General features: G+C 37.5%; 1 protein-coding gene and 1 long non-coding RNA gene across 8 annotated transcripts in view; one reads left to right on the top strand and one right to left on the bottom strand.

Annotated features, from left to right (window-relative positions):
* LOC413310 (F-actin-monooxygenase Mical) overlaps positions 1-20,803 on the top strand; it is a 48,982-nt gene that overhangs the window by 3,029 nt on the left and 25,150 nt on the right. For all 7 annotated transcript variants that reach the window (XR_003305761.1, XR_003305762.1, XM_026443952.1 and 4 more), the window contains exon 4: positions 429-725. The gene's annotated coding sequence lies outside the window, so the exon portion shown is untranslated. The remainder of the gene's footprint in view (positions 1-428; positions 726-20,803) is intronic.
* Positions 7,013-19,364, bottom strand: LOC102654017. The gene is made up of 2 exons (XR_001704901.2): positions 17,786-19,364; positions 7,013-7,957 (listed from the first exon to the last, which is right to left on the bottom strand). It is a non-coding gene; the product is annotated as an uncharacterized LOC102654017 (long non-coding RNA).

Below are 20,803 nucleotides of genomic sequence, written 5' to 3'. Positions count from 1 at the left end.
TTTAAAATATAAATATTATATAAAATAAAAAATTATATATATGTTTATGATTGAATTTTTATAATTAATTGTTGTATTATATTATATTCAATAATATAATATAACAATAATAATTTTTATAAACTTATTATCATTTTCATAATTACTTCTAAAATTACTTGTAAATAAATATACGAAAATTACATATAAAATACACACAATAATATTAGGTGAAATACGGATTTTTAAATATATAAAAATATTAAATTTAAAAGTAAATAAAAAATAATACTAACTGTAGGAATAATGATAGAAAATTCTTTTAAAATAATTTAATTCCGATTGAAACCGTAAGATGGCACTATCTATGAGTGTCTGCGCTGCCATCTGACGGCGGAAATTAAATATTACAATGAGTTAAAAAGATTTTCCAATCCCCTCTGTTATAGAGAATTTCACTCGACCGCACTCCTGGTTTGGTCGCAGTACAGTGTTTGACGCGCAATCGAAGGAGGCCAGTCGAAGCGGAGCACAAGAGCAAATGTCGGGTGGACAATGAATCGCGCGATGTTCTCCGATACAACGGTATAATGTGAATGGTGATAAATCGACGTGATATGGTGCATAATCGGATTGTAAACACGCGCGGTAATGTGGATAAAAAGTAAAAAAGCTAAGAAAAAAGTGCAGTGACTCTACGTCTGATTGGTAGTGCACGCAGAGCGGCCCTTCGTGTACATACACATGTAAGTAATATATATATATATATATACATATATATATGCTCGTATACACAAAAGACTCACACGACAACTCTTTCTCGTCGTCTCTCTCGTCTTTCTCTCTTTCTCCCTGCATTCCTGCAGTAGCTTGCACGTACTTGCATTTTTTTTTTCTTTCGTTTTACATGAGATTTACGACCGCGCCCCCTTCGACTTGATGCTTCTTCAACACTTTTCCAACTTGCTAGAAATAGATAGTTGTATTGTTCGCATCAGCTTTTTTTACTGGAATTCGATTTCTTGCTATGCTAATCGAACTCTTTTCTCTGTTAGCAAAATCGAAAAATCAGAGAGAGAGAGAGAGAGAGAAAGAAAGAGTATTTCTCTAGATGTTTATAAGATTTAACGAATTAACACGTTAAAAGGTTTACGAGACACTATTTAATATAATATACGTAATAATTCATTATGACTCGCGAAATGGAGTAATAATATCCATTTATTATATTTTTCGTAATGCATAGAGAACCTGAATATCCGTAGTTGATTATCAACAATTATAGATTGAAATTCTTTTTATGACACATGTGGTAAATCCATAGAATAATCGTTTTATACGTGCGACTTTATACGATGAAACTGGCCGCGTTATCACGAACGTTTCAGATTATGATAAATACTAATTCGCGTTGGAAATCTTGTAATCGCTTATCTGTCAGCTGACGACAAGTCAGCCATGTCGTAGTTGTACTAGCAATCATATCCTCGTGTCTATCATGGAAGTTTCGAATTTTTTCTCGCGTAACTTCGTTACAACTGCAAATACTATCAAACACTGAAAGAATGAATATTATTCATCGGAATCGAATTGTAAGTAAAGTTTAACTAACTTCAAAATATTGATTTAATCTTCGTTTTCTCACAATAACCTATGATTTACACGTTAGATGAAAAAAAATTTATAAATATTTATCGCTCGTATTATATCACGTAGTAATATTATTTTTGCATCGATTGCATTATTTTATATGCTTATATGCTTTATTATTTATATATATATTTATCAAGAATATGGATTTGTAATAATTTACATAGATAATTCATAATAATAGTTTAGAACGAAAAGAATAGTCAGTTCAAATCTGATTCAGCCTTATATAATGATCTTTATTCATGACTGAAAAAAGGCTTCTGTGTCAGCCAAGATGTTCTTGCTTGAGCTAATTCAATTCTAGCGTTATCAGGGTTTTTCTTAATAAATCCTATAAATATACCGTATAATCGATTACAGAAGTATCAAGTTCGTTTATGTTAATTTACGCAATACAGTACACTCGGGAGCAAAGCCGCATTTATTTTTACGCGCAACAAAGTGCATTCACACGTCTTGCGCACAATGATCGAAAGACACTCGATCTATCGGTATTGACTGTCCCCTCGAAGGACAGCAGTAAGAGTGAAAGAACTTCTGTTTAAGCAAAACTAAGCTAACTAAACAACAGGCCTCGGTTTTATCTTTCAATCCCATAACAGTATATCGTACTTCTCGTAAAATTTCAATTGCAAGTGTTTACCATTAATTCTATGCGTTTTCCGTTTCGATTCCGATTAACTTTTTAAAATATTTTCTATTATAATATGGACGATCGTAAAAAAGGAAAGAAAAAAGTACCAACTATTAGATTTATTGGCAATACGATATTTAAACATACGAATTCAATTTAATATCAAAATCTAATTTTGTCAATTTTTTGTCAAGAGGTTAAGTTCTAGGGAATTTCTTTTCCTTCTTCGAGCGCAAGTGAGATAGAAATATCGTGATGAGATTTGTCGCTTTATTGTACGATACTTTATGAAATCTTTTGTAAAAAAAAAACCATAATGCAGACCTTATAAGCCGAGATGCGATCTTACGAATTAGCATACCTTTCTGTCGCGTTCGTGCAAATAATTTTTATCGTTGTGTAACGTAGGTAGCCTAGGCAGTGTGGGCCGCGTGTACCGCTTTGTCGTAAGATAAAAAGCCTGATCTTTGTCCTTTTTCGCGTGGTCGACAAAATTGAAACTTCATCGTCGTATAAACCTTCTGTCTCCTCTTTAGGAAATAGACTATGCATCATATGTTCGATCGTATCGAAATCAATTTTCGATCCTCTTTTCGATATTTCTCGCGATATATCTTTAGGCGATAGAGTTATTATTAGTAAACGCAAACATGGATAAATTATTATTGAATTAGCGTGTAATTATTTTTCAGCAGAAGATTACTCATTATTTGTATTCATACTTGGATCAAAAGTTGCAGCAAACAATACGTAGAATAGTTTTATTAAACTATCGATGACGCGGTCGGAATATCGAATTGTCCTTCGATCGATGATTCATCGGTATCGACTGCACTCGATTACGATATCGATCACGAAGATAAAGAAAGCACGATCTAGAACGGTCCAGATGAAAACACAATTCGTTTCAGATCGTAAATTAGATTGAAATAAATAAATGAATCTTCGTAACTGAATTATTCGTATTAGAAAATTCGATAAATAAGAAAACAGGATTATCGACGTATATAAATTCTTAAATAAAAATCGATCGATACTGGTTCGTTAGAATGATCCATTTTTCTCGAGTCCACGAAAATGAAATATCTCCGTTTTTAAACGGTGCATTAATTGCAATAATCCCCGGTGAATCGTCGATCGAATTGCGAAGCGACCGTAGCCGCAATTACAAGTGAATCGAGCATTAAATCGAATACGGCGTGAAGCGTATTTACGATCATCGTCTTGTTATTGCTACCTTGCAGCTGTGCTACCGCTCTTGTATACCAGGCTGGAAAATAAACGGAAGAAAATAGAGAGCAGGTATATATATATATATATATATATATATATACTTTTTCTTCCAACACCGGGGAAATGTTCCTTTTCTTGACAAAGGCTCCTTCGCCTATTCAACGAAACAAACAGGCATTGATCCTTTTTCTACCTGCCGCGACATCTTTGAATCACATTTTTCCGGATGACAATGCACGAGCCTATACGCTTCCCGTGGAATATCTCGCTTTTACAAATCCATCCTTCGTATTTACGCTTTTTATCGCTCTCGCGGAATTTTGATTCTATTTCCAAAAATTTTGAATTTTATCTATTTTCGTATTAATTCTTTCTGAACCAATTAACGGTTGTACAATACCGTTATATACCCGCATATCCTGTACATTTCCATGTAATTTACGCCAAGTTTCGATCGAGTGGCAATCTATAACGATTTATGAAAAAAAATCTCCGTTATTCTTCAGATAAAATTTGGTGGCTCGAAATCTTTTCCAATAATATAACCGAGTTTCGAGTAATCTTTTACCTTAAAATGCGGATGAAGAAGTTTTAAATTTTAGTTGAACCGGAATCGATATTTTCAACAATTCGAAAAAATTTTTCTATCTCTATCGGAATGAGAAAAATTTTCTTAAAATTTTCTTAAAATGTTTAGCACCCGTCGGATTATAAATAATTGGACGGGAATAGGAATTTCGCATTCGAGTGGCTTCTTCCTCTTTATTCTTGGCGCTGTTGGAAACGCAACGTGTTTGGCCATAGTTTCGCAGCTGCGTTTCGGATTTATGAGTTTATCGATCCGCGCGAGAATCGCGGACAGGAACGGTGTTTGAATGCGAGCTCTAACACGTGAATCTAATTCACGATTCCTCCGCTCTGTGGCGCGTGTGTGTGCACACAAGTGTGCGCGCGCGCCTCCTCGAAGGCAGAAAAATTCGCGCGCTTTGTACGCCGCGTATGAATAGAAAATTCAAAAGGGGATTAAAATAAACGTGAAAGTTTTACGAGTTGTGGATCTAGCGCAAAATTAAATTGTTCAGAAATAAGCTTCAATGAGATTTTTTTTAGAATCTTTCCATTTCTTAGAACCCGCATCTTCTTCCCCTCCGCGTTTCGCTCCTCGAGCTTCGCCGAAACTGAACCACGTTCTGCACGATTCGCCGCGGAGACGAACATTTTATTCTTAGATAGAGCTGTTCGCGCGAACGTCTCATTCGACGAGGGAGAGAGAGAGATGAACTTTTCTCGCTCTCCATTTTCAAACCAATTTCTTTCTCCCCTCGTGGAATATTTTTGGACAAATTTTTTTCAAAGAAAGGCATTTCTGTTGGAGAAAAAAAATTACTTACGAAGTATTATTCTTTCACTTCGCTTTCTAATATCGATTTAGAAAAAAAAAAGAGGCGTTTTACTTTCTAACTATCGAGGCATTTTAGAGGGTGGAAACGATTTTCAATTACATCTCTTCTTTTTAATTTTGCACACTTGAACACGTGCTTTCATTTTCATCCCATTCGGCCGCTTTCTATCGTATATAATTATTTCGATTTCAACCGATGAATATCGACCTATCCAATCAATCTCTCTCTCTCTCTCTCTTCTTTTTCTTCTTTTACGCGGTGTAGAAAGCGTAAAAAGCTTCTTCCTCCGAGTAATTCGAGCGGCCTGTGTAGAAACTAATGCGATCGTCCCTGCATTCCGCCAGGGACAAATTCAACGCAACAATTGGATCGTGGCTTCGATTATAGTCGCTCTAGTTTCCCATGAAAATGTCTCCTGGCTTTCTCGCGGTAATTTTCGAGTGACGATATTTAACGGTGTCGAGTGTAAAAGGGAGAAAAATATCCTGGGATCCCTAATTAAGTAAATACGATATGTCTTTTCGAAAAGGATTTGCTTCCACGACAATGGAATTTCGAGTATACCTAGTTTCTTTATTAGTTGTGAAGGGAGAGAGAGAGAAAGGCAGAATTTATGGTAAATTGCTTGTTTTCAATTGACGTTTAAATTTAGCTTGCCACGAGCGACATTATTCGAAAGGTATGAAAAATAAATCCGCAAAGCTCTAAAATGTGGACGGATCTAAAATTGAATGCTAGAATTCCGAGTAAATTCTTGATATAATAGGTTTACGCGCGCAGAAGAAATAACTTGGTTACAAGCGTGGAAAAAAATAATTAGGGTCGTGCATACAGCATCGTCGTGTACATTTCGCGTACACCGCTGAATTATACTTCCTATTCTGCAATTGGACGCGATAAATTAATTGGCCAGCTTTCCGCGCCAGCGAACAAAAATTTCGTGAACTCTCGCGAAACTGGAGCTTGAAAACCGGGTCTGTCCGCCCGAACGGTATTTTACGACGGGGAATAAACAGTGAAATTACCGTTTATTTCCTGTTAATTTATCTGTTACGCCAATTGTACGCTTCTTTCTTTTCTCTCCAAGACGACTCTCTTCAATTCGGTGCTATGAATATACGATTTATTATTTTCAACGTCGAGAACCGTACCTGAACTATCATTCACTTCGAATTAAGATAATTACATTTTTCGACTTTCTCGGTATAATAAGGTCTAAGGAAAATTTGGCAGCTTCGATGATCCAGACTGTCTATCGAAAAAAAAAAATTATTTATAATTTTTTCACGTTCGATGGCAGGAAGAATGGAAAGAAAAATAGGACACGTAAGTAGCGGTGGAATATCTGGTTCGCGATTCGCACGCGAACGAACGAGCGCACGTGACTCGTGTATCGCATAAGAGACAAACGTCGGCGATCAAGGCTCGCGATAGAATGATGGCCGGGCCCTTATTGAACGATCGTTCCATTTTTGTATCGTCATTGAAACGTGACCGGCAGTCCCGATCGCGGATAATCGATATTCGTCTGCGCGGTTGACTCACAGGACGATAACGTTCCATCACAACTAAGTATAATGATCGTGCACGGTAGGGATGACGAGTTTCCTCGTTCTTGCGTGCTGAAACGCGTCGTCGCGATACCCCAAGACGACTGCGATAAATGCATCGATTTGCGGAAACTTTTTACTACGGAGCTAACAGAGCTCCGTTTCCGTCGGGACGATTATCCATTTTCGTCGATCGAGTGAATTCCTGTTATCCGAACGAAAGTAAATGCGATAATGCGTTACACAAAAACCCAAAAAACGAACTAGATCGTGCAAGTGAATCGTGTTTACAAACAAGCGAGTGAATATTATAAGCCCGCTCGAGCCGAATAGAGTTCTCTCGACTCGACAATTTCCGATCTCACCCGAACAATTCCGACTCGGCCCGAATATCCGTCAAAATTTTCAGGTACGTTATAAATTTTCTCGCACATTACGCGCATTGTTTGCCGGGTTTAAAAGTAGTTTTATTATACTTTTTCCAAAATGAAATCTGTCGGAATTTAATCCTAAATTTTATTTTAACGATATTGTAGGAACAATAAGGAGAGGACAGACAATAAGGTTAGTATTTTTATTGTTCCTTCAATGGTATTTCCTCATTCTTTTCTCGGTTACAATACAAATTTTCAAATTATAATGTCTTTACTAGGATCGTTTGTAATATATAGCTTTGGCGAGAAATCTAGCAAACCATTTCGAAAAGAAGTACTTAATTTCTTTCTTCTCGATGATAATCTCGTTCACGTCTCTTTCCTTTTCGTAATCCGAAAATAAGGTTCTTTACTGTTATGGATCTATTAGCAGCTGGAATTCAGTGTTGTACCGTTGTATAATGATGCACAAATATTAAACCGACTATCTTCGCGATAACTTATTATCAACGAGAATTTCCTCTAAAATGTATTGGAACTTTTTTATATTATATTACATATTATTACATTTTCGCTATATATTAAAATACATCTTTTATACGTTCGAATAAAAGTTTAGAAATTAAGAAAAATATGGTAAATTGTGGAACGTAATTATTTATCGTGCAATAACGTAGAAAGTTTCGTTATGAAAAATCGTTGTGTACGATTAAAAGAGAAAATATTGCGGTATAACATTTCTATCTATTTAAAATAATATAATATCCGATTTCGAAAAATCGGATAGTCAACCGTTTACCAAGTTGTGTACGAATAAAATTATACCCGGTCTAGTCGTAAATAGACCAGAAAATATGTGAGATCATGGATCACGAGAATGTTAGAAATTATCGGTTTAGTGGCGTCGCTTGGAACATCGAAATACCGTTGTAATCTCTATTCTTGGTATACACCTCCCACGTAGCCGTGTAAAAATGTTACTTCTAGAATAGCTTATCGAACGTATTTTTTCTCGCGGTTTTCCATTGAATTATCGTTTTCAATTACATTTTCGCGATCCTTTCTCGTAGATAAAATTTTTATCTCTATCACTGATATCGCTGATAACGCGTATTATTCAATAATACATTTCTGAAACAGAAAAAAAAAAAGATTACAAGAAATCTTACTTAATCTAAATTTAAATTGAAAAAATTTTTTTTTTTTCAAAATTTAAGGAACAAAATAATATTGAGAAAATTTCTTCTTCTACTCGTCGAAATGTTCGACAAAGTGAGTATTCTCACGCTGTTCATCACCATTTCGATATTTTTACAATCCTCTTTATTATCCTTCAACTTGTTCATTTCCTTATTTTTACACCATCAAAGAGTCACTATAAAATACGAACACGTATGCTGGAAACAATCCAAGCAAAATCCAAGCGAACCTTTCCTCCTATCGATCCGTCTGCGATCGTTTTTTTCCCCATTCGCCCACTCGTTCGATTATGCGGCAAAAGGACAAGTTTGGAGAAAAACGTGGGCCGCGATCGATCGTTTAAAACGTGGGTGCGAAACGCGTCTATCTTTTTTTCTTTCCCTTCTCGCTCGGAAAAATCATCGGATTATTAAAATTAAAAAAACGATATCTCCTCGAACCGATCATTTTATTACCTCGCAATTAATCCTCTCTCAAAGAATGGCGCGACTCGAGGTGAAGAGATAATACGAAATCATTAATCATTTTCGAGAATTGTTAAAATTCCAAATAAATTTAATCCTATCTAGATTTCAGATTTCGAACAAAATTCGTACAATTCTCGAGAGAGAGAATAATTTTCGAAATTTTTAGAATCGATCGAATTTTTTCTTAATATAACTTGTCCCAAGAGCGAAACGCAGTTGGTTACGAAGATAGAGGCTGATGTTTCAGCGACGAACAAACATTACGTAACGCGATCCGAGGAAATCTTGCGAGAAGGTGGAAATAAGTTTCGTGCAGTTGCGAATGCGCGCCTATACGCTGCCTCGTAATATCGGAGGCTACTAATTTCGACCCGAAGTTACGAAAGTGGCTGCTGCCTCGATTCAAACGTAATTTCCTATCTTTGTAGTAAAACGCTCTTCCGTCGATAACGAGTTTATTCGTTACTTGTCAATGGATTAGAAATAATGAATTGTTTTTTTGTCTCCTCTCTCTCTCTCTCTCTCTCTCTCTCTCTCTCTCTCTCTCTCTCTCTCTCTCTCCTTTACACGTAATCTCATTAATGCGTTTGATAACGAGAATATGCAAATAGTTGTAATACAAAAATTATCGTATCGTGTAATTTAACACTGAATTTTTACCATTTGTTCACACTTGTTTTATCTCGAGCCGAGTTTTGAATATGTATTTTTTTTCTGCTTTGATATAATCTTAAATTTATTAAAGTAAGTTTATTTAACTTGGTGAAGTCAATTTCCGGAAGCTCGAAAATCGTTTATTCTCGATAATCCAAATTTTCTCTTCTCGTGCCACAGCTTTTTATGAATACGGTGATTCATTTTGTGGCAAAATATCTGCGTATCATCAGTGAATGAACTGTTCCGTTAAAAATAGTGACTCGAAGAATTGTTGAAAGAATAAACGATTTTTATTCCACGGGGAATAAAACGTCAGAGACTTTTCTTCTCGAGAAGAGAAAATAAAAGAGATTAACGAAAAATTTCGTCCCTTCTTTCGAAACTGGAATTCCGCGGAAAAAATGGCGTATCCGTATCAGAGCGATGATTGCATCACGATCTCGGTCTCGCGGATCGTCCAGTGAATCATGTTCCGCATTTAATTGCCTCGAGTGGCGAATGGCTGCGCCGCGTTTAGACGTAACTTCAACCCATCGAGAGTGCGGAAAAGACGGAAAGAAGACTAACGTGTTTCGGTTCTATTTTTGCCCACTCGAAAGGTCTCGTATTTCTGACGTGGCATGGCGCACACCGGTCTTGGTTTCCATTCGATGCGCGCGAACCGTTTCGTCGTTCGTGATCGAGAATTCGCTATAAAGGGGCGATCCTTTGGTATCGAAAGCTGCTTCGCTTGCCCAACCTCTGATAAAGTAGAAAATTAGACAGCTTTAGTCGTGTAAATCGTGGAACAAAATTTATTAAAAAAATTTGGAAAGTTTTGTAAAGATGGATTATTTCTGGAAAGAAATAAAAAAAGATGAAGAAGAAGAAGCAGAAATGAAGATTATTTGCGATTTGGAAAATTTCATTGCTTCTTGAATGAACGTATCCACGTATAAAAAGTTACGAGGAGCGAAGATTTGTTAAATGTCGTTTCGCGATTTTTTACGAGATTCGTTCCATGTTTCGATGATGGATACACGCTTATTTTGCTACTCCTCGGGCGCTTTTATACGCGCGCAATTTATTTGCTAATACTTTTTCTCTATCCCGAATATATGCTCTCCCTTACCCCGTAAGATCTTTATTACGCTTTCAAGAAACGAGATGCGCACGCATACGAATTACCGGCTGTGACTCACTCGGTAAAGCGATGAGCAGAAAATGGATCGAAAATAGGGATTTATCGACAGAGATTCGATAAGGAAAAAAAATATCGTTTGTAACGATATGTAACGCGACTCGTGTTTAAAAATTATTTTGAAATTAAGAAAAAGCGACGATTTCTTTTTTTTTTTTAATCTTAAAAAGATTGATATCGTATCGAAGTTTTTTTTTTTTTAAAACACGTTACGATATATACGTTTTAAAAACAACACGGATATCGAACACGAGTAAACAAAGTTTGTTCAAAGTTAAGCGGCTCGAAGATAAGAAAATATTTATTGAAGAGAATCTGAATCGCGTAGTATCTATCAGTCGTGCGAATATCTTGCGTAATTATTTTATTATTATTCTTCATTATCATATCTTAATTATTATCTTTCGTTTACACGATTTCGTTGAAAAATGTGTAGGATGAGAATAAACTTTCGAGTATAAGAGAGTGTAGAGAAGAGAAAACAAGATATATATTGTTTACAAGATATACAATATTGAAAATATTGTGTTTTATTTCCAGATTAGCAATATCTTTCGCTAAGTGAAATTATACGTGTACACTCTTTCGCGATACAATGATAAATGACTCGAGACACGAGTGTAACGACCTTAGATATATACACGCGCGCTTTCCTTTTGTTCCGTCGAAATATTTCAATTTAATTTGATCGCTGTTTCTCAATGACGGATAATTTTACTTGTAAACCGTAATTCGATTTCGACTTTCACGTTTGAATCACGTTCAAAGGAGCATGCACCATTCAGAAACACGAAAAAGATACTTTTTAATGGTTTCTCCTTCTTATAAAAATACCGAGATCGGGGCATAAAAATTCAGCGGAAGAGTTACAAAGATGTTGAACTCTCGTAAAAGTTCACGTGACGCGTAATTCTCGATTGTAATTCTCCGACGAATTCGTAGCGCGGCAAGAATAACAAAGAAACCCCGTACTTTCTTTAGTTTTCTTCAAACTTGTCCAAGCGTACGTTCTTCTTTTTGGTTCTTTTCCTTTTTTTTCTTTATCTCGCGTCGATGTATTTGCGATATATTCGTCTACGATAATCGATCGTAGAAATCGTCTCTCAAAGTCGTTAATGCGAACGAAAATTTGCATCGATGTATATTTGCACTCGTTAAACAATTTCTCTCTCGTATCCATTAACGATTATCTCATGCCTCGATGCAACTTCAAATTTCAAGTTCGTCGACACGGCAAATCCGATAATCCGGTTAATTTTCGTAATTTTCGTCCAATTTACACGGATCGTTTTCCTCCCGCGTTTTAAATGCAAACATCCTCGATATAAATACGCTCGAATATTTCTACGATCAAATTATTTAAAAAGAAATACTTGAATATTGCCGTTACTTGTAGTAATACGAAAAAATATTGTATACAAAACAGAGACATATTATGATACGAATATTTTTTTGCGTGGAGTAGGTCATCTTTATTAATAAACAACATTTTTCAATGAATTCCCCAAAGAAAAAACCTAGAAAAAAGACCCTAGAAAAATGCTCGGAGAGACGCACTTAACGAACTTCACCAAAATCGATAGCCAACTCGCTCTCCAGACCGCATTAATTTTTTTTCTTTAGAAAGCATTGAAAAATGTTGTTTATAAACATTAAATATAAAACGGTGAAGCGATTCGAGCATCTCCTAATGCAACGTAAGAAAGTTTATTTTTCTATTCGATCTTGTCCTGACCTTCAACGCGCAACCGAAACATTATCTTCTCCACATCGGCTAACACATCGCGATAAAAAGAACATAAAGATAACCTTGGAGTCTCCTCTGAACCTTCTACTTAGCGCAAGTTTTGTATACGTTTTTTTCACATTACTACAAATAACGGCAATATTCGAGCCTGTGTTGTTAGTGGCCCACTCTGTCCAAATAAAATGATATCGACGAAATTGAAATTCTCTCTAGAATAATGAAAAATAAATAAATAAAAGATTATAAAAAGACTTGATTGTCGAGAATAGGAATCGTAAGATGGAAGGTTTCGAGCTCATCGGTTGAGCGAATTGAAGTTCGCACGGGGTTTTCGTCGGTGGATGTGCGATCGTTAAGGCGTCTCCCCACCGCGCGATGCTCTCGTTGCGGACGATCTAATTAACGGAGCAACAAACCCTGAAAACTCGGTGCAACGGACGCGGGAGAGGTGTTGCACTGTTGGCGTGCGTTTCAACGAGGACGGAGAAAACCGTGCGAGGGAAGGAGAGAGAAAGAGAAGAAGCGCGCTGAGAGAGAGTAGCGTGGAAAATGTCGTTTTTTCCTCGTCGAGGCGAACCGATTCTGTTATATCATCTTATTGACGGTTATCAATTTGTTCGATGGAAGTGATTAGTATCCGAAGAAAAGTTGAAGATAAGTAACGAAAGTCTATTTTTATCCATTAATTGTAAAAGTTCGTTTTCTTTTCCGAATGTATGCAAATTGGACCGAGATTGGAGATTTCTTGATACGGATCGCGATTTCTTTTTAATTTAACTTTCGATCGAAATTGATTATTGCTTGCTGCGGATATTATCGAGTTAATCTTATCTGATGATTCCGTAAATAAATATATTCTATATCGCACGGTAACAGCTGGTACGATCAAGAAATATCCTAAACGTTGAAATTGATTAACTTTCTTTTTTCAAGCCTTTCAAATAATTAATTCGATTAAAATTTTTTTTTTTCCCCAACAAAGTTTGATCGAAACTTTTCGACGGTATTTGAGATAGGAGATGGAAAGTATGGAAATGGAGGAAAAATGTATTTTTACTCATGTCGATGGATAAACTTCTCTGCAAATGGCGTTCTCATGCAAATATACCGAATCCCGGGTTGTATTAGATAGGGGTTGTCGGACGTTTTATTGCGACAGTCTGAAAAGCGTCTCGACGCTTGCCAGTCGGCCTCCTCCCAGTCGGCGGCGTGTTGCTAGGATAAAAACCCCAATTCGACGAAACGTGCCCGGATTTCCCATGGATTTTCCATCAACCGATGGAAAGTCGTCTTTCCATTGAAAATAAAATCTTCCCTATCTACCGACTTATCCATCGATTTATATTTCATTTAATGGAAAAAAAATGACATTCCAAAAATTGTGAATAATATTCAAAAAGATAATTCCTTTTCTTATCCTTCGATCCTCCTCCCTCTGAAGCTACTATATAATCATCAATCATTATTCTCTCTCCATATCATCCTCGCTTATCACTTAGATCGTGGATCCAAACTAATAATTTGTGTACTCTGCGAATGACAAAAAAAAAGGGGAGAAAAGATTGGACGGAGGCAATCTCGAACGTCCCTGCGCGCATATCAAGTGCGAGAGATAAGCGTACTCGTCTATCCGCTCGATTATATACACGATATTGCACGAAGGGAATTCGCGCGTAAGGGAAAGAGTTGGGAGGGAGCCGAGCCGTGTATCGTGTGCGAGGCGAGAAATAGAGAGGGAGGGGGGAATGTAGTTGTCAGAAGAGGATAAAGAACTGCTCGTGACGAGGATAATAATAAACGAAACGAAGGAAACTGACAGAAAGAGAAAAAGAGTATATTCGGGGGTTTGAAGGGAAGGGAGAGAAAAAAAGAATCGAAGAGAGAAAGGAACACGTATGGAGTTGTTTGTGTACGAAGAGGCGAAAGGGAGGAGGGAAAGAAAAGGAAAAACACGCCGAGGATGGGAGCTCGTGACGTTTTGTCGCAAGAGAGTGTGAGAAGCGTCTCGACGCCGGGCGCCGTCCAATGGCCCCGTCTCTGCTCGGGTATAAAACGCACCCCCGCCTTTCGAAGGAGCTTTGTCCTGGGAAAGGAGTGACGTCAGCCGCAGAGATCGCGCCACCCCATATAAGCGCACGAACACGATTCGAGCGTTGGTGGAGGAAGGAACGCAGGGGAGCCAAGGACGAACAGTCTCTTCTGTTTAATCGAATGTGCAAATATATATCTCTTTCCTTTTTTTTTATATCGAATAACTCTTAAAATTACACCAATTTTGACACCCCCCGTTCTTGTAAATGTGTCTTTTTACCAGATTCGCAAAATAGTTGCTTGCTTTCCTGAAATCGTAGAAAAAAGATGACAACCCGTTCCATAACGCGGTTACTCTATAGACAACGCTCGAATCAATTTTTTGAAATTTCGCGTGCATTAGCCCCGCCTCTCGGGTAAGCGGGATTTTCTGGAATAGAATTGGATTACTCATCGGGGTAAAATTCGAGATCACCACCGCCGCCTGATTCATCGAGCCTTTCCTATCTAGATAAAGCCTTTCCCGTGATATTTATCGCGTCGAATTAACGTGTCTGCTGTTTTTCAACTTTATTCATAAGAGACAATCGTTTTAGTTAGTTTTAGTAAAATAAAAGAATAGTATAGAGAAATTTTTACTTTTAATCATTAATCAAACTCGAATCTTATCTTTTTTTTAACGTCTCCGTCGAAGAGAATAAATTGGAATAAATTGGCGTGTTTAAACGAGGAGATGTACGCAAATATGGCGGATAATTGGCGGCGGTGAAAATTTCACGCGATTCCAACGGAATTTGCAGCTTCTCCAGGAATACGTAACGAAGGAATATCGTAATTAGGACGGGTTAAATTAGCGCGCAAGGACGCGGGAAAGGAAAGGAAGGAAGGACGGGGTCGATTAGCATACAATGATAAAAATTGCAGCCGGATAATTAGACGAGAGTGTTCTTTTCCCGTTGATTGAAACGCTTCGTTGCACGATCGTGCCCCGTTTAATCGGGCTAACAGGCGAATTAAATAATTTAATCGCGTTAACACGCGTGGATCGTCACTTTGATTCGAACCGAATCGAACCGGATCTGGAATTAGCCGATGATCCACTCTGCTTCTTTTCCAAATTAGTAATGTATGTTAGATCATAGAAATTAGATTAGAATTCACGATAGATTTCATTTTTTCGAGATCTTTTTCACTGGACACTTGTTAAAAATGAGGTTCTTCGAAAAGTAATTTCGTTTTTTTTCACGACACTAAAAAACACCAAGTCGTTTCACGCGAATATTCGTGAACAGTCGAATTCGACAAATTCGTAGCAATTTTTCGAGTTGTTATTCGTCGATTTTCTTTAATCAGTCAGTCTTTATTTTGTCTTCATCAGCTTCGACGAAATTTTGAAAACCAGTTTTGACACTGGCGTACCATTAATACGCCTTCTCTGTGTAGACTTCGCGTAACTTTTTTCTTGTCGGAACAGCATTCTTACCTTTTCGGTAATAAAAAAAGTAAAATATGCCAAAGATGCTTCTTTCGATCTTGCATCTTTATTGTTATCGCACGAAAAACACAAACGCACAGAATCGAACGAATTTTTCTCATATAAATAAACCGTGAAACCGCTAATTCTCGAAATATATAACAACATGGTTTAGAACGAAGTTGGCTGAATAAACGTTCGACTAGCGACACTCGCGTGAAAAGATGAAATTGCTTGCCGAACAATCCAAGAATTTCTATTCTAGAATGAAGTTGGCTGGATAAACGAAAGTTCGACTAGCGCCACTCATGTGAAGAAACGAAATTAACCTTTCGAATAACCTAATGTATTACCAAGGTGCAAAATAACGTATCATTCGATCGTGATATAATTACTTGTTAAAATACTCGAGTAACATTTATTCGTACAACTATTACCAAAGATTATTATTACGTTCTGAACGATAGATAAATCGTCGAAGTAACTTTGACTATTAAATTTTCCCCATCACGATCGCAAAGTAACCAAGGAAACGATCTTATCGCTCGTGTTATCGCTCTCTCTTTTTATCCGCGTGCCTTTAATCGCATTCCACCGTCCTTCAAAGAAGAAGATTTTTTTTATCGATTTTTTTCTTTCCTTAACTCGCATCTTCGTTCGAACATCGAGGATGAAAATGGCCCTCCGCACGCTATATAATCCCGGAGCGTTAATTGCTTATCAAACTAGTTTTTCGACTTTCCGTCTCGCCACCTTCTTCTTCGCCAGACGCTTCGTATTTTTCTTTACCATTTCTTCTCCACTTTCCGCGTCGTTAATTCACCGTCAGATCGGATCTGACAACCGAGAACGAATCTCGTGAATCTCGTTATTATCGTCCTATTACGAATCTATCGGCAAAAGTTGTTCTTCCTATATATATATATTTATAAAAAAGGAATTACGAGATTAACATTTTAGAAGAGAAACGTATCGTGGCATAAATTAAAGGTTGATTCCATTTAACGAGCTCGCGTGATTATCGAGATGGTTTGATCGATCGAAACAGTTCTGATTTGCATTTATATTACACCAAACGGTTCTTCCATCCGTTTCTTCACGCCGCGTCGAAAAAATCTAAACTGCTTTATAAATTCGTTAAAAATTTACGAATGTTTAACAAACCTCGTTTTTTTTCTCGCGACATTAACGCGACATTTGCGGGAATAAATCACGATGGATATGGATCGATGTGGATTTCGTTACGATCATCTCGAAAAAAAAAAAGAGAAAATAAAGAAATCGAGAGAGGATTTTACAATCTTCCGTGCGAAACAGAAAGTGTCTCGAACGTTACGCTTACTTTCGCGATTATTTCGCGTATGTAAATCACACACCGATTGTCAGGTGTGGTGAATGGTACGGAGCAGAAATCGCAATGATTCGTCCCCCCTCGACGTAAGTGTACGCACGTAAGTGTCAACATAATAAGATAACAGATTATCGTTAATGCTCGGTTTACCAAACAATGATTCATTCCTCGTCTCGTTATAATTTTTTAATTACCCTTCGAGCTTAATTGTACTCGCTGCCTCGCCGTTAGAATTCGCCACGAGCATTTGACCGTCACCGGTTCGGAAGATAAATCATGGAAAAGTCTTCGGTGTTGGTAAAATTCACGATTTAGAATCTAGCTTTGGGGAAGACTCGATTGAGATAGGTTAGGGCGGAGGACATATCGTAATAAATTAATTCTTCCTCGTATCGGATTTCCCCCTCCCCCACGAATTGAGATTTAATCCTATTTTCGTTTCTTGGCAGCGACGCCGTCGAGGAAACACGTTTTATTCCCGTCCAACCGCTTATTGGATACGTATCATCACGATTTTACAACGTCTGCCACTGAATTATTCGATCGAATAATTAAAAAAGTCTTATCCTCTTTCCGCTGTTTTTTTACGATCATCGTTGATCATTCACGTGTATCGGATTTGGCTTCTTTGCTAACTCTCTATCGCACACTTTTTAATGGCACGCTTATTAGCGGTCTAAAAATGAATATGATTAAATCATAGTCGTAATAAAAATAGAGGTTAGTCGCGCAACTCGTAATCAACCTGATACGAATCTACAAATTTGTTCGAATATTTTCGAATCTTCTAAAATTCTGTATATGCTCGATACACAATTCACAAAGCGTGGCGAATCGGAAGAAAATTTTTACCCGTGTCGATGAAACGTCGTCACACCAACTACTCAAGTAACTATCGTAGCGCGAACTGGTGGCGGAACGAATTCCTATTCGATGGGACGCGAGAGAATTTTGGTGTTCTTAAAACGAGCGATCGACGCCCGTGACGTTTCGTATATTGAACGAGCCCGGAGCGATGGGAGGACGAGGTCAGAGCGGTGCCACGTTTGCCCCAGTTAGTTTGGTCGTCGGTTTATCCAAACGCCTTTTTTATTTCACCGCTTCTTTTTTTAACGCGTAACCAGTGACCCGTGCGCGCGTACAACAAGGCTCACTCGTCGAAACGCGTTTTTTTTCGAGGTTGTGCAACGCCAACGCTCCTCGAACTCGTACCTAGAATTCCTCTCGACGGTAAATAGAGCGTCGCCTCCTTCCCCCCCTCCCTTGCTGCTCGTCTGTACGCGTTCCGATATCGTGTCCTCGCGCGCTGATTGTCGCCTCGACTAAATCTCGAATCAACCCCATTCGCGAATCTCTCCATTGCGAGACGAAGGAGTAATCATCTCGAAGTGGTATTCGTTTCAATGATATTCGGTTTTTTTGGTGTTTGGCTTTCTTAATGAAATGCCGGTTAATCGTATTCCCGTGTTCCGAACTAATAATTCGTTTATTCGGTTTTTCCGAGTTTACTTTAATAGATGGAATTTATGAATATTTCATACCTAACCTCGAAGCGGAATATAATTTAAGGAAGACAAAAAACATTGAGGAACGAGTAATAATCCGGTTCTCACGTTGAAAATGATGTAAAATGACGTGGCAAAGACATCTTGAAACGGATATATTTCGCACCGATCCGTAGATATTTACAGGATTAAATCTATGCGGCTTTCTACTCTCGAAAATATATTATATAGATGATATATAAAACGTCGGACGAATTAAAGACGAATCGAGGAAACAACGTATGGATTAAATTCAATTAAAAATTATTTAGTATCTTCTTTAACGCATTAACGAAGAATCAATTTTTAACGAGTAAAACTCAAATTTGCATATACATCTCGTTCTCCTTACACGCCAATTAACGTTTCCACGCTATCGCTAACAACCTCTGTCTTTCTAGAACTCGTATATCCTCGTTAACTGCGCCTTTCTAATTCATGCTGAAAATTAATCGAAATCTTTTAACGAACTATTGCATTTACAATAAGCGATAAAATAATACGATGCGCTCAATTATATAGGCTATTTAATGCGAACAAAAGTGGCGAGCGATAAATAATATACGAAAGTGTAACGCATCGATGTATTTTTGTGTACTCTCTGAACGCGCATTTAGAGCGCATACGTCTTCGCGCATACGACTTTTACACACCTCCGACCAAGTGGCCGAGGTACGAGTTAATAAACTCGGAACAACACTCTCTCTATTTATTCCGTCTGAGAGTTGTCTGCGCGTCGTCGACGAACTCGCTAATTGTCCAGGAAATTTAAGAAGTCTCGCTAATTGCAATTGCCGACGAATCCTTTTTACTTTCTAAATTCACGTGGTCGTCGTCGTCGTCGTCGTCGTCGTCGTGAATTTTAGAATTTTTAAATCATATAACGTGTAAGACTGACCCTTGTATGTCGATTATACCGGTTAAATGATTATATATGGGCGTTTAAGAATCGTGCAACGCCCACAATTTTTCGAGAATTCGGACGATTGACTACGCGTCAGAAAGCGTCAGAAAGATCACATATCGTTTTTTCTCTTCCCAATCGACGCTTATCGACCATCGGTAAAAACGAAGAAAACAAAGAAAACGATTCGAGCGACATTCGACAACATTCGCAATTACTTCCTTTCATTTTTATCTCTAAGTTAATCGAATAAAAGCGGTCGAAACACGAGTGTACTAGACTAACAAGAGACGAATGACCGCCGGTACCGGCGTGTGCATGGAAGCGATATATAGTACGTTCGACCAGTAAAATCGATGGGGACAATAATACCTATCGTCCGTGATTGATTGATTGAACGAAGGAGCGAGCGAGAGAGAGGAAGAGAGAAGAGAGAGAAAGAGAGAGGCTGCGCCCACGTGTTTCAGCAACGACGTGCATATTATTGTGCACATGGTGGAGTGGGTCTAAGTGTCGTTGCACGTTGCTACTAATAACACGAGGTCCACAACCTGAGAGACTCGTCTGGTGGTCGTCTAGCTACGTTGATACGCGTTAATTGTCGTAAATTTATAACCCTTGGAGAGGAAAGAGAAAAGAAACGAAGAACGAGAGGCAGCATCCTATTATCGCGTCGGTGACAGATCAAAGGAGAACATGGAGATCACGTTTTATCTATCGTAATATCAATTTAATACTGTGTTTAACTTCGAGATTAATCTCTTTTACGATTATCGACGATTGAGTTATCGACGGAACGAAAAAATATTTTTTCCTGTTTTCAAACTTATTATTATAGAGATATTTGTCGATAATTAATAACACGGATAATAGTGTTTTAAATACGGCAAAATCGATCGTTATTTTATTGATCTGTTCCAGTATTCGAATGAAAGGCATTAAACTCTGCATTGTCTATAGAGAGTACGATACGATATTGCTTTTATCCATTAACGGTCTTTGTCTCTAATGACTTTATTATCTGCATTGTATCGTGCTCCATTCACAGTGTCGATATACAAGTGTCTCTTCTCGTAATCTCTTTACAATCCATTTCTTCTCAATTTTTTTCACGTAATGACAATAATAATAACAATAAGTACGTAATATACGTATTCTCTTAAGAAACTCTTACTTTCATTCCTTCCCAATAATCATCGAAAAGATTTCCAAATTATTAATTATTTCCTTTATAAATGAAATGAATCCAATCGTTTTATTTTTCAAAAATAAATTTTTCGCAAGAAATATTTTCTCGAAAATTGTTTTTCAAAATTCTTCTCTTCCAAAAATAAATAAGAGAGAAAGGAGTACAAGTTCGTCTGGAATGATTAAAATTGGAACGAAACCAATACCCGAAGTGTAATTATCGATCATACCGGC

The sequence above is a fragment of the Apis mellifera genome, linkage group LG11 (genome assembly GCF_003254395.2).
Source record: "Apis mellifera strain DH4 linkage group LG11, Amel_HAv3.1, whole genome shotgun sequence".
NCBI lineage: Eukaryota > Metazoa > Arthropoda > Insecta > Hymenoptera > Apidae > Apis > Apis mellifera.
Note: the sequence above shows the minus strand (reverse complement) of the source record. Positions and strands in the feature narration are given on the sequence as shown.